The 16,572-nt window shown below is 47.0% G+C and overlaps 1 long non-coding RNA gene across 1 annotated transcript; it reads right to left on the bottom strand.

Moving 5' to 3' along the window:
* Positions 1 to 13,774: 13,774 nt before the first annotated feature.
* Positions 13,775 to 16,351, bottom strand: LOC134947877 (uncharacterized). The gene is made up of 3 exons (XR_010182830.1): positions 16,158 to 16,351; positions 15,869 to 16,081; positions 13,775 to 14,525 (listed from the first exon to the last, which is right to left on the bottom strand). It is a non-coding gene; the product is annotated as an uncharacterized LOC134947877 (long non-coding RNA).
* Between the last annotated feature and the right edge of the window lie 221 nt (positions 16,352 to 16,572).

Here is a 16,572-nt window from a genome sequence, read left to right as displayed (position 1 = left end):
CAGAAGTGGTCATCCTTCCGGCTGGGGCTGGGGGCGGAAGTAGTCATTCATTTCTCTGCCTCATTCCGGCTGGTGAGTGGATGCGCAGTGTAAGCCAATAGCGTGCGCCCCGTGTTAATGCAGGGCAGTGTTGCTGGGCTGAGGGCGGAGTAATCTCTGTATCTCCGCCTACATCAATTCATGAGTGAGTAAACGTCACTCTGGAGGCGGCAGAGCTCAGAGTTTAGGTTGCTTAGCAATACTGACTCCCCATTGTGATACCAAACATTTGGCTTACGTTATGTAGGTCGTACCACCAGACCATTAAGGACCCGCTTTATGGAACATCATCGTAATATCATGAAAAAGTGTCAGACACATAGTGTGTCGAGACACTGTTCCATTAAACATTCAGCTGACCCCATACGTCTGTCTGTTATGTGTCTTGAACAAATCGTTCCAACTCCTAGAGGAGGAGATAGAGTTAATATATTATGCCGTCAGAGGTCTATTGGATGCTCAAATTCAATGCTTTACATCCAGATGGTCTCAATGAGACTATAGAGCTAAACTCTGTTATATAGATATATGTATGAATCTCTATATTATTCATTTGTTACAATATAAATAAATATATATATATATATATATATATATATATAATATTACTATCACTTAAATTTCTCTTACGTCCTAGAGAATGCTGGGGACTCCGTAAGGACCATGGGGATTATACCAAAGCTCCCAAACGGGCGGGAGAGTGCGGATGACTCTGCAGCACCGATTGAGCAAACAGGAGGTCCTCCTCAGCCAGGGTATCAAACTTATAGAACTTTGCAAAGGTGTTTGTCCCCGACCAAGTAGCTGCTCGGCAAAGTTGTAAAGCCGAGACCCCTCGGGCAGCCGCCCAAGAAGAGCCCACCTTCCTCGTGGAATGGGTGTCCTGTTTGCACTAGCTATTCTCAGGGATCCTGCAGATAGTGTGCACACTCTAGTATACTACCCAGACCGGCGATTGTGTCGGCATGGGTTTATAGCGCTGTGGCAGCATGGACAGGTACCTTATCAGCAGAGATTGAGACCCTAGTATGCATATAAATATTTTAAGATGCTGTCTTAAGTGATAGATATATAATTATAAAGCATGCCCAAAGGGACATGAGTATACTGGGTCCTAGAGACAAAAGCTATGTCGATTTCTGCTTGACGTGTCCTGTAGAATATACATTGGACAGATGATGCCGACTTAAGAGGCATATGGAAGGCTGAGGATTGTGTGGAGAAAGGTTCTCGGGCCTGGTCTCCACAACTATAGCTGGTAATTCTGATATTTTGCCCTATATTCCTGCACAGCCTAGGAAAGCACGACATTATTAAATGCAGCTTTTCGAATAAAGAAACAAGAAAGTATGAGGTGCGTCCTTTCTTGTCAGAGCCGGGGGCAGAGGAAAGAAGCTGTACAACACAGCTAGTCCCCAGGAACAGAAGTCCTCCCCGGCCTCTACAAAAATCCACCGCATGTCGCGGGGGCTCCACAGGCGGAGCTAGGCCCGGTGGGGACACGCCTTCGTAAGTTCAGCCACAAGTGGGTTCACTCCCTGTTAGATCCCTGGGCAATAGAAATTGTATCGCAGGGATACAGGCTGGACTGTGAGAAGATGCCCCCTCACCGAGGACCCGGCGGGCTTCCCCCCAAGAGAGGGAGCCAGTGTTAACTGCAATTCGTAAATTGTATCTTCAACAGGTGGTGGTCAAGGGTCCCCTCCTTCAACAAGAGGGTGTTATTATTCGACCATGTTATAATCCCGAAACCAGACGGTTCGGTTAGACCCATATTGTATTAAAATCCCTGAACATATACCTGAAAAGGTTCAGGTTCAAGATGGAATCGCTAAGAGCGGTCATTGCAAGCCTGAAATGAATCGGGACATAAGGGATGCATACCTTCGTGTCCCCATTTATCCACCTCATCAGGCGTACCTCAGAATTGCGGCACGGGATTGTCATTACCAATTTCACCAAGGTAATGGCGGATATGATGGTGCTCCTGCGGAAGCAAGGTGTCACTATTATCACATACTTGGATGATCTCCTCATAAAAGCGAGATCAAGAGAGCAGTTGCTGGACAGCGTATCACCTTCTCTGGAAGTGAAACGGCAACACGACTGGATTCTATATATTCCGAAGTCGCAGTTGGTTCCTACAGCTCATCTGCCTCGCCTAGGCATGATCCTAGACACAGACCAGAAGAGGGTTTATCTCCCGATAGAGAGAGCTCAGGAGCTCATGACACTGGTCAGGAATCCATTGAAAACCAAAACAGGTGTCAGTGCATCACTGCACTCGAGTCCTGGGAAGGATGATGGCATCATACGAGGCCATCCCCTTCGGCTGGTTCCATGCAAGGACAATGGAACTTACTGGACAAGTGGTCCGGATCACATCTTCAGATGCATCGGTTAATCACCCTATCCCCCAGGGCCAAGGTGTCTCTCCTGTGGTGGCTGCGGAGTGCTCACCTTCTCGAGGGCCGCAGATTCGGCATTCAGGACTGGGTCCTGGTGACCACGGATGCAAGCCTCCGAGGGTGGGGGGCAGTTACACAGGGAAGTAAATTCCAAGGTTTGTGGTCAAGCCAACAGACTTGCCTTCACATCAATATCCTGGAACTAAGGGCCATATACAACGCCCTAAGTCAAGCGGAGTTCCTGCTTCGCGACCAACCGGTTCTGATCCAGTCAGACCGCAGGGGCTCATGTAAACCGCCAGGGCGGCACAAGGAGCAGGGTGGCGAGGGTAGAAGCCACCAGAATTCTTCGCTGGGCGGAGAATCAAGTAAGCGCACTGTCAGCAGTGTTCATTCCGGGAGTGGACACGAAGGTGGACTACATGGCGTCCCACCTCAATAAAAAGATAAAAAAGGTTTTACGCTGGGTCAAGGGACTCTCAGGCGATAGCTGTGGTCGCACTAGTAACACCGTGGGTGTTCCAGTCGGTCTATATATTCCCTCTTCTTCCTCTCAGACCCAAGGGCTGAGAATTGTAATAAACGGAGGAGTGTGAACAATATTCTTTGCTCCGGATTGGCCAAGAAGGACTCGGTACCCGGAACTGCAAGAAATGCTCTCAGAGGACCCATGGCCTCTGCCTCTCAGTCAGGACATGTTGCAACAGGGACCCTGTCTGATCCAAGACTTACCGCGGCTGCGTTGGACGGCATGGCGGTTGAACGCCGGATCCTAGCGGAAAAGGGCATTCCGGATGCAGTTATTCCTACGCTGATAAAGGCTAGGAAAGACGTGACAGCAAGACTTTTTCACTGTATATGGCGAAAATAGGTTGCTTGGTGTGTGGCCGGGAAGGCCCTACAGAGGAATTCCAGGGGGGTCGATTCCTGCACTTCCTACAGTCAGGAGTGACTATGGGCCTAAAATTAGGATCCATAAAGGCCAAGATTTCGGCCCTATCCCTTTTTCTCTCAAAAAGAACTGGCTTCACTGCCTGAAGTTTGGACGTTGTAACAGGGGTGCTGCATATTCAGCCCCTTTTGTGCCTCCAGTGGCACCTTGGGATCTTAACGTGTGTTGGATTCCTAAAATCCCACTGGTTTGAGCCACTTAAGACCGTGGAGCTAAAATATCTCACGTGGAAAGTGGTCATGCTTTTGGCCTTAGCTTGGACTAGGCGTGTGTCAGAATTGGTGGCTTTGTCATGTAAAAGCCCATATCTGATCTTCCATATGGAAAGGGCAGAATGGAGGACTCGTCCCCAATTTCTCCCTAAAGTGGTATCATCGTTTCATTTGAACCAACCTATTGTGGTGCCTGCGGCTACTAGGGACTTGGAGGATTCCAAGTTGCTGGACGTAGTCCGGGCCCTGAAACTTTATGTTTCCAGGACGGCTAGAGTCAGAAAAACTGACTCGCTATTTATCCTGCATGCACCCAACAAGCTGGGTGCTTCTGCTTCAAAGCAGACTATTGCTCGCTGGATCTGTAGCACGATTCAGCTTGCACATTCTGCGGCTGGACTGCCGCATCCTAAATTAGTAAAAGCCCATTCCACGAGGAAGGTGGGCTCTTCTTGGGCGGCTGCCCGAGGGGTCTCGGCTTTACAACTTTGCCGAGCTGCTACTTGGTCGGGTTCAAACACTTTTACAAAATTCTACAAGTTTGATACCCTGGCTGAGGAGGACCTTGAGTTTGCTCATTCGGTCCTGCAGAGTCATCCGCACTCTCCCGCCCGTTTGGGAGCTTTGGTATAATCCCCATGGTCCTTACGGAGTACCCAGCATCCACTAGGACGTCAGAGAAAATAAGAATTTACTCACCGGTAATTCTATTTCTCATAGTCCGTAGTGGATGCTGGGAGCCCGTCCCAAGTGCGGACTCTCTGCAATACATGTATATAGTTATTGCTTCACTAAAGGGGTATTGTATGAGCCATCTGTTGAGAGAGGCTCAGTTATTGTTCATACTGTTAACTGGGTATAGTTATCACGAGTTGTACGGTGTGATTGGTGTGGCTGGTATGAGTCTTACCCTGGATTCCAAATCCTTTCCTAGTAATGTCAGCTCTTCCGGGCACAGTTTCCCTAACTGAGGTCTGGAGGAGGGGCATAGAGGGAGGAGCCAGTGCACACCAGATATAGTACCTAATCTTTCTTTTAAGAGTGCCCAGTCTCCTGCGGAGCCCGTCTATACCCCCCATGGTCCTTACGGAGTACCCAGCATCCACTACGGACTACGAGAAATAGAATTACCGGTGAGTAAATTCTTATTTCTCTGACGTCCTAAGTGGATGCTGGGGACTCCGTCAGGACCATGGGGAATAGCGGCTCCGCAGGAGACAGGGCACAAAAGTAAAAGCTTTAGGATCAGGTGGTGTGCACTGGCTCCTCCCCCTATGACCCTCCTCCAAGCCTCAGTTAGATTTTTGTGCCCGGCCGAGAAGGGTGCAATCTAGGTGGCTCTCCTAAAGAGCTGCTTAGAGTAAAAGTTTTGTTAGGTTTTTTATTTTCAGTGAGTCCTGCTGGCAACAGGCTCACTGCATCGAGGGACTTAGGGGAGAGAAGTGAACTCACCTGCGTGCAGGATGGATTGGCTTCTTAGGCTACTGGACACCATTAGCTCCAGAGGGAGACGGAACACAGGTCTCACCCTGGGGTTCGTCCCGGAGCCGCGCCGCCAACCCCCTTGCAGATGCCGAAAAGTGAAGAGGTCCAGAAACCGGCGGCAGAAGACTTTTCAGTCTTCATAAGGTAGCGCACAGCACTGCAGCTGTGCGCCATTGTTGTCAGCACACTTCATAGCAGCGGTCACTGAGGGTGCAGGGCGCTGGGGGGGGCGCCCTGGGCAGCAATGATAGTACCTTATTCTGGCTAAAAATACATCACATATAGCCCCTGGGGGCTATATGGATGTATTTAACCCCTGCCAGGTCTCAGAAAAACGGGAGAAGAAGCCCGCCGAAAAAGGGGCGGGCCTATTCTCCTCAGCACACAGCGCCATTTTCCCTCACAGAAATGCTGGTGGGAAGGCTCCCAGGCTCTCCCCTGCACTGCACTACAGAAACAGGGTTAAAACAGAGAGGGGGGGCACTTATTTGGCGATATGTATATATATATATTAAAATGCTATAAGGGAAAAACACTTATATAAAGGTTGTCCCTATATAATTATAGCATTTTTGGTGTGTGCTGGCAAACTCTCCCTCTGTCTCCCCAAAGGGCTAGTGGAGTCCTGTCCTCTATCAGAGCATTCCCTGTGTGTGTGCTGTGTGTCGGTACGTGTGTGTCAACATGTATGAGGACGATGTTGGTGAGGAGGCGGAGCAATTGCCTGTAATGGTGATGTCACTCTCTAGGGAGTCGACACCGGAATGGATGGCTTATTCAAGGAATTACGTGATAATGTCAACAGAGACGGCCGGCAAAAAAATAGTACCTGTCCAGGCGTCTCAAACACCGTCAGGGGCTTTAAAACGCCCATTTACCTCAGTCGGTCGACACAGACACGGACACTGATTTCAGTGTCGACGGTGAAGAAACAAACGTATTTTCCTTTAGGGCCACACGTTACTTGTTAAGGGCAATGATGGAGGTGTTACATATTTCTGATACTACAAGTACCACAAAAAAGGGTATTATGTGGGGTGTGAAAAAACTACCTGTAGTTTTTCCTGAATCAGATAAATTAAATGAAGTGTGTGATGATGCGTGGGTTTCCCCCGATAGAAAATTATTGGCGGTATACCCTTTCCCGCCAGAAGTTAGGGCGCGTTGGGAAACACCCCTTAGGGTGGATAAGGCGCTCACACGCTTATCAAAACAAGTGGCGGTACCGTCTCCGGATAGGGCCGTCCTCAAGGAGCCAACTGATAGGAGGCTGGAAAATATCCTAAGAAGTATATACACACATACTGGTGTTATACTGCGACCAGCGATCGCCTCAGCCTGGATGTGCAGAGCTGGGGTGGCTTGGTCGGATTCCCTGACTAAAAATATTGATACCCTTGACAGGGACAGTATTTTATTGACTATAGAGCATTTAAAGGATGCATTTCTATATATACGAGATGCACAGAGGGATATTTGCACTCTGGCATCAAGAGTAAGTGCGATGTCCATATCTGCCAGAAGATGTTTATGGACAAGACAGTGGTCAGGTGATGCAGATTCCAAACGGCACAAAGAAGTATTGCCGTATAAAGGGGAGGAGTTATTTGGGGTCGGTCCATCGGACCTGGTGGCCACGGCAACTGCTGGAAAATCCACCGTTTTTACCCTAAGTCACATCTCTGCAGAAAAAGACACCGTCTTTTCAGCCTCAGTCCTTTCGTCCCCATAAGAGTCATATCTGCCCAGGGATAGAGGAAAGGGAAGAAGACTGCAGCAGGCAGCCCATTCCCAGGAACAGAAGCCTCCACCGCTTCTGCCAAGTTTCTCAGCATGACGCTGGGGCCGTACAGGACCCCTGGATCCTACAAGTAGGATCCCAGGGGTACAGATTGGAAAGTCGAGACGTTTCCCCCTCGCAGGTTCCTGAAGTCTGCTTTACCAACGTCTCCCTCCGACAGGGAGGCAGTATTGGAAACAATTCACAAGCTGTATTCCCAGCAGGTGATAATCAAAGTACCCCTCCTACAACAAGGAAAGGGGTATTATTCCACACTATGTTGTGGTACTGAAGCCAGAAGGCTCGGTGAGACCTATTCTAAATCTGAAATATTTGAACACTTACAAAGGTTCAAATCAAGATGGAGTCACTCAGAGCAGTGATAGCGAACCAGGAAGAAGGGGACTATAGGGTGTCCCGGGACATCAGGGATACTTACCTCCATGTCCCAATTTGCCCTTCTCACCAAGAGTACCTCAGGTTCGTGGTACAGAACTGTCACTATCAGTTTCAGACGCTGTCGTTTGGATTGTCCACGGCACCCCGGGTCTTTACCAAGGTAATGGCCGAAATGATGATTCTTCTTCAAAGAAAAGGGACGACCTCCTGATAAGAGCAAGGTCCAGAGAACAGTTGGAGGTCGGAGTAGCACTATCTCAAGTAGTTCTACGACAGCACGGGTGGATTCTAAATATTCCAAAACCGCAGTTGTTTCCGACGACACATCGGCTGTTCCTAGGGATGATTCTGGACACAGTCCAGAAAAGGGTGTTTCTCCCGGAGAAGAAAGCCAGGGAGTTATCCGAGCTAGTCAGGAACCTCCTAAAACCAGGAAAAGTGTCAGTGCATCATTGCACAAGGGTCCTGGGAAAAATGGTGGCTTCTTACGAAGCGATTCCATTCGGCAGATTTCACGCAAGAACTTTTCAGTGGGATCTGCTGGAAAAATGGTCCGGATCGCATCTTCAGATGCATCAGCGGATAACCCTGTCTCCAAGGACAAGGGTGTTTCTTCTGCGGTGGCTGCAGAGTGCTCATCTATTAAAGGGCCGCAGATTCGGCATTCAGGACTGGGTCCTGGTGACCACGGATGCCAGCCTGAGAGGCTGGGGAGCAGTCACACAGGGAAAAAATTTCCAGGGAGTGTGATATAGTCTGGAGACTTCTCTCCACATAAATATACTGGAGCTAAGGGCAATTTACAATGCTCTAAGCTTAGCAAGACCTCTGCTTCAAGGTCAGCCGGTATTGATCCAGTGGGACAACATCACGGCAGTCGCCCACGTAAACAGACAGGGCGGCACAAGAAGCAGGAGGGCAATGGCAGAAACTGCAAGGATTCTTCGCTGGGCGGAAAATCATGTGATAACACTGTCAGCAGTGTTCATTCCGGGAGTGGACAACTGGGAAGCAGACTTCCTCAGCAGGCAAGACCTCCACCCGGGAGAGTGGGGACTTCATCGGGAAGTCTTCCACATGATTGTGAACCGTTGGGAAAGACCAAAGGTGGACATGATGGCGTCCCACCTGAACAAAAAACTGGACAGGTATTGCGCCAGGTCAAGAGACCCTCAGGCAATAGCTGTGGACGTTCTGGTAACACCGTGGGTGTACCAGTCGGTATATGTGTTCCCTCCTCTGCTTCTCATACCCAAGGTACTGAGAATTATAAGACGTAGAGGAGTAAGAACTATACTCGTGGCTCCGGATTGGCCAAGAAGGACTTGGTACCCGGAACTTCAAGAAATGCTCACAGAGGACTCATGGCCTCTGCCGCTAAGAAGGGACTTGTTTCAGCAAGTACCATGTCTGTTCCAACATTCCTACCCTGGTCAAAGCCAGGAAGGAGGTGACCGCACAACATTATCACCACATGTGGCGAAAATATGTTGCGGGGTGTGAGGCCAGGAAGGCCCCACGAAGAAATTTCAACTCGGTCGATTCCTGCATTTCCTGCAAACAGGAGTGTCTATGGGCCTCAAATTGGGGTCCATTAAGGTTCAAATTTCGGCCCTGTCAATTTTCTTCCAGAAAAAATTGGCTTCAGTTCCTGAAGTCCAGAAGTTTGTCAAGGGAGTACTGCATATACAACCCCCTTTTGTGCCTCCAGTGGCACTGTGGGATCTCAACGTAGTTCTGGGATTCCTCAAATCACATTGGTTTAAACCGCTCAAATCGGTGGATTTGAAATATCTCACATGGAAAGTGACCATGCTGTTGGCCCTGGCCTCGGCCAGGCGAGTGTCAGAATTGGCGGCTTTGTCTCACAAAGCCCATATCTGATTGTCCATTCGGACAGGGCAGAGCTGCGGACTCGTCCCCAGTTTCTCCCTAAGGTGGTGTCAGCGTTTCACCTGCACCAGCTTATTTTGGTACCTGCGGCTACTAGGGACTTGGAGGACTCCAAGTTGCTAGATGTTGTCAGGGCCCTGAAAAAATAGGTTTCCAGGTCGGCTGGAGTCAGGAAAACTGACTTGCTGTTATCCTGTAGGCACCCAAAAAACTGGGTGCTCTTGCTTCTAAGCAGACGATTGCTAGTTGGATGTGTAGTACAATTCAGCTTGCACATTCTGTGGCAGGCCTGCCACAGCCAAAATATGTAAATGCCCATTCCACAAGGAAGGTGGGCGCATCTTGGGCGGCTGCCCGAGGGGTCTCGGCTTTACAACTTTGCCGAGCTGCTACTTGGTCAGGGGCACACCCTGGCTGAGGAGGACCTGGAGTTCTCTCATTCGGTGCTGCAGAGACATCCGCACTCTCCCGCCCGTTTGGGAGCTTTGGTATAATCCCCATGGTCCTGACGGAGTCCCCAGCATCCACTTAGGACGTCAGAGAAAATAAGAATTTACTTACCGATAATTCTATTTCTCGTAGTCCGTAGTGGATGCTGGGCGCCCATCCCAAGTGCGGATTGTCTGCAATACTTGTACATAGTTATTGTTACAAAAATCGGGTTATTATTGTTGTGAGCCATCTTTTCAGAGGCTCCGCTGTTATCATGCTGTTAACTGGGTTCAGATCACAGGTTGTACAGTGTGATTGGTGTGGCTGGTATGAGTCTTACCCGGGATTCAAAATCCTTCCTTATTGTGTACGCTCGTCCGGGCACAGTATCCTAACTGAGGCTTGGAGGAGGGTCATAGGGGGAGGAGCCAGTGCACACCACCTGATCCTAAAGCTTTTACTTTTGTGCCCTGTCTCCTGCGGAGCCGCTATTCCCCATGGTCCTGACGGAGTCCCCAGCATCCACTACGGACTACGAGAAATAGAATTATCGGTAAGTTAATTCTTATTTTTTAATTATTAAATCAATATAATGCATCTGTGAACAAATATGGTTGTATCTATCGAATATGATATATATTTAGTATTATGTATGTATGTGTATATATATATATATATATATATATATATGTTTTTATGTCTCCCCTACATATGTGTATATTTAACATGTCCTTTCCGTGTGTGCACTTTAGATTTTGAATATTTGTATTCTTACGTTATCATAGTAACATAATCAAACCAATAGAATTATACTCCTTGGTCATGTGATATCTGTGCACAAACGACCACTGTGTTATACCTGTCAGGCTGTGCATAAGATAATCACGTGACCGGAGCTCTTTGAATACATAATACACAAACAACCGAAGTCCCACGCTATGCGCTGTTAGCAGCGCGATCACGTGACCTCAGCAATGTGATATATCTACTGGGCGGTACATAGGACAACTACATGAGTGGAGCACCATTGATAGACAACATATAAACATCAGAGATCACGCGTAGTCAGTAGCACGATTACGTCATCTCTATCACGTGATTCCCAATTCAATGAGTCAACTTAGATCCCATTAGAGAAAATAGACCATGTGATCCCAATAACCAATCCTCTTCAAACTAGGTTATGTAATCACTATGAGTCCTGATCATGTGACCTGCAAAGATCACATGACCTGAGCTTTGTATAAACGGATCTGGTAATGTTATCTTTAAAATTTAATTTGTAATGCTTGTTTCTCTAACGTCCTAGTGGATACTGGGGATGTACTTTAGTACCATGGGGTATAGATCAGGTACATTGGAGCCTGGCACTTTAAGAAAAAAATTAGTGTGTGCTGGCTCCTCCCCTCTATGCCCCTCCTACCAGACTCAGTTTAGAAAAATGTGCCCAAGGAGCCTGGTGCATTCCTCTGGAGCGCCAGAGAGTTTTATAGGAAGGTGTGAGCATATCAGCGGTGGTGATACTGCAGCCATACAAATTAGATTATATTAAGTATACCCAGCGGAGTGCTGCTTTGCCAGGTATTGTGTGCTGGTCCCAATCCTCTCTGTGTCACTCCATTCGGGCTGTCTGGGGTTGCTGTACTGTTTGTGTTGTCACTGCACTGTATTTCTCTTACGTCCTAGAGGATGCTGGGGACTCCGTAAGGACCATGGGGATAGACAAGCTCCGCAGGAGACATGGGCACTTTAAGAAAGACTTTAGATCTGGTGTGCACTGGCTCCTCCCTCTATGCCCCTCCTCCAGACCTCAGTTTGATACTGTGCCTAGTGGAGACTGGGTGCTTTTCAGAGAGCTCTCCTGACCTTTCTGACAGAAAGCATATTTTAAGTATATTTTTATTTTCAGGGAGCCTGCTGGCAACAGACTCCCTGCATCGAGGGACTGAGGGGAGAGAAGCAGCCCTACTTCTGTGAGTTTCAAGGCTCTGCTTCTTAGGCTACTGGACACCATTAGCTCCAGAGGGAGTCAGAACACAGGTCTCACCCTGGAGTTCGTCCCGGAGCCGCGCCGCCGTCCTCCTCACAGAGCTGGAAGATAGAAGCCGGGTGAGTATGAGAAGAAAAGAAGACTTCAGAGGCGGCAGAAGACTTCATGATCTTCACTGAGGTAATGCACAGCAGTGCAGCTGTGTGCCATTGCTCCCACACACCTCACACACAGCAGTCACTGTAAGGGTGCAGGGCGCAGGGGGTGGGGGGGTGCCCTGGGCAGCAATATGAACCTCATTTCTGGCAAAAGAGATATATATACAGCTAAGGCACTGTATATATAAAGAGCCCCCGCCAGTTTTTATTATATTTAAGCGGGACAGAAGCCCGCCGCCGAGGGGCGGGGCTTCTCCCTCAGCACTCACCAGCGCCATTTTATCCACAGCACAGCTGAGAGGAAGCTCCCCGGACTCTCCCCTGCTTATCCACGGTGAAAGGGGGTTTCAGAGAAGAGGGGGGGGGGGCACATAATTGGCAGCAAATAATAGTATTACAGTGCAACTGGGTAAACACATTGTGTGTTTTTTCCTGGGGTATTAGCACTGGGTGTGTGCTGGCATACTCTCTCTCTGTCTCTCCAAATGGCCTTGTGGGGGAACTGTCTTCAGATAAGAGGATTCCCTGAGTGTGTGGTGTGTCGGTACGTGTGTGTCGACATGTCTGAGGTAAAAGGCTCTTCTAAGGAGGAGATGGAGCAAATGGGTGTGTGTGGTGTCTCCGTCGACAACGCCGACACCTGACTGGATATGTGGAATTAAGTGCTGAGGTAAATTTATTGCACAAAAGATTAGAGAACAGACAGGGAATCTACCCATGTCTGTCCCTATGTCGCAGGGACCTTCAGAGTCTCAAAACGCCCACTATCCAAAATAATAGACACCGATACCGACACGGAGTCTGACTCCAGTGTCGACTACGATGATGCAAAGTTACAGCCAAAACTGGCAGAAAAGTATTCAATATATGATTATTGTAATAAAAGATGTTTTGCATATCACTGATGACCCATCTGTCCCTGACACGAGGGTACACATGTTTAAGGGGAAGAAAGCTGAGATAACATTTCCCCCCTCTCATGAACCAAATGAATTGTGTGAAAAAGAGAGGGAATCTCCAGACAAGAAACTGCAGTTTCCCAAAAGAATTCTCATGGCGTATCCTTTCCCTGCTAGGGCCAGGATACGATGGGAATCCTCTAGGGTGGACAAGGCGTTGACACGTTTACCCAAAAGGTAGCGCTGACATACCAAGATACAGCTACCCTCAGGGATCCTGCAGATAGCATGCAGAAAAGTACTTTGAAGTCCATTTACACACATTCTGGTACACTACTCAGACCGGCGATTGTGTCGGCATGGTTTATAGCGCTGTAGCAGCGTGGACAGATACCTTATCAGCGGAGATTGAAACCCTAGATAAAGATACCATGTTATTGACCCTAGGATATATAAAAGATGCTGTCTTATATATAAGACATGCTCAAAGAGACATTGGTCTACTGGGTTCTAGAGTCAACGCTATGTCGATTTCTGCTAGACGTGTCCTGTGGAACATGCAATGGACAGGTGATGCCGACTAAAAGAGGCATATGGAGGTTTTACCTTACAAGGGTGAGGAATTGTGTGGAGAAGGGCTCTCGGACCTGGGGGTATATTTACTAAGCTCCCGATTTTGACCGAGATGGTGTTTTTTCTTCAAAGTGTCATCTCGGTCATTTACTAAACACAAATCTCGACAGTGATGAGGGCATTCGTATTTTTTTTTAAGTCAACGGAAAAAAATACGAATGAATACACCATCGGTCAAATACGCCTGTTATTTGGTAGAACTCGGTAAATTACCAAGAATTCGTATTTGTATTTTTCACCGTGAAAGGTCCATTACATTCGTGTTCAAGATAGAATCGTAAAAAAATACGACAAAAAAATAGACCTGCTTTTGAAAAGCGTGTTTACATGTGTTGCACCCTCACCAAAAATTACACATATAATTGTGATACTTTAAAAGGTCAATAAGTACAAGATTAACATCTCACCCTCAGAAATGGTAGAAATAACGATTATCCACAACATTTTTATGTTTAAACCACAAATATGTTTATTAAAGTGTGAAAGTGTGTACATTCGAAACGTCAACAGACAGTGTTAACCCCACTTATGCATCTGCCATCTGCAGAGGCTGGCTTTATTTTTTCCGTGTAGCCTTGGAGGCTTCAGAGGTGGGGCCAGGGACATGAGCTCTTGATCTGCTTGACCTCCTTATTGGGAAGGTCACTGGGGTATTTATTGGAGTTGTAGTTCCTGAGCTAGTGCTCGCTTGTTGGGAGTGTAAAGCACTTATGTTGTGGCTTAAGTTAGTGAGTGTAGCATTTAATTGGTTATTGGAGGCCGTGTTATTCTCTATAATTCTACCCAGACTTTCTGTAAGGCTATTGTTCCTTTCAAGGAGATGCAGGTAGTTTTGGTGTTGCCTCATTTGTTCATCCAGAATTCGCTGTAAAGTGGTCATCATGGTGCTGTTTTCTGCCCGCATTTGCTCCAGACAAGGCGCCACACGACTGGTTTCCAAATGTTCTCTGCTGAGATTTCGACTTATGCGTGGCATGTAATGTGGCAGACTTGCCAGCAGCTGATTTTGTCTTTGGAGACACTCTGAATTGAGCCTCTGGTGGTTTGCCCAGTTGGCCCAAAATGTCTGCTCTTCAGTTTGAGCCAGTGGTGTACTTGGGCTCATTATTGGTTGCGGACTTGTTTGTTGTGGAGGCGGGGCCACAGGTACCGTGCTAGGTTGCGTTGTCTGTAATGGGCGGAGATCCAGAACAAACGTGGCATCAGTTTGCAGTGTCTGCTGGTCCGTGGGCATGCTGCCATCATCTGTGTGTGGTATAAGAATACAAAGTTGTAGTAATATGCAACATGTATTTTATACTTCTATCATATTGCATTGCATTTATTATTCTGTTTGTCAAAAAATAACACACATATGTTTGTAACAAAAGCCACAGCAAATATTTTTCTTAACGGAAGACCCTATTTTGTTTTAGGTTCGTGGTTTTGATTGATTTAAAAACATTAGACAATCAGGAATAGACAAAAAAACAATCATGTACAAACCCTGTTGAAGTAAGATGAGGCAGAAAACACAACATGAATGGCATAGTAGACCAACATTTTTTACTTTTTTGTAAGGTCGCAGGAGCAGGGACTTCTTTCCTCATGTTCCTTTTCTTTAATTATTTTCACTATCTTATACTCAATACTCTTTGATGGCACCTAACACCGGCTTTTCTAAACCTGTCCTATTTTGTCCTGTAGTATAACTGTGCTTTTCAAGGTTTGCAGATTTAATTATGTACTGTGTTATGGGCGCTGCGGATCCCTTGTGCCGCCATATAAACCAAGGAAAATATTAATAATAAGATTAAAACCAAATAAGCAATGATACTCATGTGCTGAAGCTTGCCCAGCAGATTATGGTGTGCACTTTAATAAGCATTATATTACTGTATACCTCAAGTGTGCACTCATGTAGTTTGGTTGCTTTAGTGAGGAGGTGTTCAGCCCTTTACATTAATGTTTGTTTTAGTAGAAAAAAAAATGATACTGACGCTGCATTACCGTGTGTTTGTTTCGTTGACATAATTATCAGAAGTACACTGTGGGGGTCATTCCGAGTTGTTCGCTCGGTAAAAATCTTCGCATCGCAGCGATTTTCCGCTTAATGCGCATGCGCAATGTCCGCACTGCGACTGCGCCAAGTAAATTTGCTATGCAGTTAGGAATTTTACTCACGGCTTTTTCATCGTTCTGGCGATCGTAATGTGATTGACAGGAAATGGGTGTTACTGGGCGGAAACAGGCCGTTTTATGGGCGTGTGGGAAAAAACGCTACCGTTTCCGGAAAAAACGCAGGAGTGGCCAGAGAAACGGAGGAGTGTCTGGGCGAACGCTGGGTGTGTTTGTGACGTCAAACCAGGAACGACAAGCAGTGAAATGATCGCAGATGCCGAGTAAGTCTGAAGCTACTCAGAAACTGCTACGAGGTATGTAATCGCAATATTGCGCATACATCGTTCGCAATTTTAAGATGCTAAGATTCACTTCTAGTAGGCGGCGGCTTAGCATGAGCAAATCTGCTAAAATCCGCTTGCGTGCGAACAACTCAGAATGACCCCCAGTGTTTGTAAGTGTTCAGATGTGTTATTTTATGGACTCACCAGCCAGATGAGGAGATTCTGCTTCCCGTGTTGGGGAAGGTGCCAGTAATTGTGATGGTGGCCTTGAGGACACAGTAGAGATGCGTCTGTGAGGGGGAGATGCAGATGTGGCCCTCGGGAGATCTGGCCGTGGTCTTTTCAACGCCACGTGTTTGCGGCTGGATGTTGGTTGTCCTGTGCGCATTTGCGGACTAAGGTGTGGTCTGGATGGGACTATGGAAAAACGCAATACATTAGTGTATTTTCAAAAATATATTTTGGCTAAAATAACCCATAAAGGATACTTTACCTGTAGTAGCAGCAGCATCCTCCTTTGCAACATTTGTCCTGCTACTACGGGCTACTCTTCTTTGTGACACTGAAAAATATTTAGCATTATGGTATGTATTTTTGCCAAAACATTTACAACATGATAATCAACATTAGCCATGTAGCCATTAGGAAAATCAAAACCATACCTGTGTTTTGAAAATTGTTATTAAAAATAGTCCGCCATATATTGTCGTCAGCAAGTACAGATATAATATAAATCTAAAAATACAACAACATGACCACACCTGCTTACTTTACCAAAAACACCTATGCTTACTACAACATAGATGTTTGCCACAAACAAGGAATGTGCTTTAAAACACTACATAACAAATGCTATATTCAAATACCACATATGCTTACAACTTATACATACAGTAGAACTGACAAAA

Source organism: Pseudophryne corroboree, chromosome 8 (assembly GCF_028390025.1).
Source record: "Pseudophryne corroboree isolate aPseCor3 chromosome 8, aPseCor3.hap2, whole genome shotgun sequence".
Classification (NCBI taxonomy): Eukaryota; Metazoa; Chordata; class Amphibia; order Anura; family Myobatrachidae; genus Pseudophryne; species Pseudophryne corroboree.
This window is presented reverse-complemented; position numbering and strand designations above follow the sequence as displayed.